We start from the raw sequence: 410 nt of genomic DNA on the forward strand, positions 1-410 counted from the left end.
GATGGAAGAAGGAAGAAAAGAGAACAAGAGAGATGAGGAAACAGAGAAAGATGAGAAATAATAATAATAAGAAGAAGAAGGAAGAGGAAGAAAGAAGGACGAATATAAATACTTTGCTTCTCAATGAATGAGCGAATCGGCTTCACTCACACGTTCAGTCGTTCACGCATGCGCAGAACGTCCTCCAATCAGCCTCACGCCATTTTCTCCCTCCCTCCACACACACACACACACACGTACACGAATATCTCTCCTCTGTGTATATTTTAGTTTTGTGGCTGTCCGTGTCTCGCTACCCGTGTACATGGCTCCAAGGACCTCGTGGTGAGCTCAAGGTGGGTGTGATAGCGTACTTGATAGGGTTGAAAGGCTGTGAGAGGAGGAGGAGGAAGAGGAAGATGTTGGTGGAA

This window comes from Eriocheir sinensis, chromosome 69 (assembly GCF_024679095.1).
Source record: "Eriocheir sinensis breed Jianghai 21 chromosome 69, ASM2467909v1, whole genome shotgun sequence".
NCBI classification, from domain to species: Eukaryota; Metazoa; Arthropoda; class Malacostraca; order Decapoda; family Varunidae; genus Eriocheir; species Eriocheir sinensis.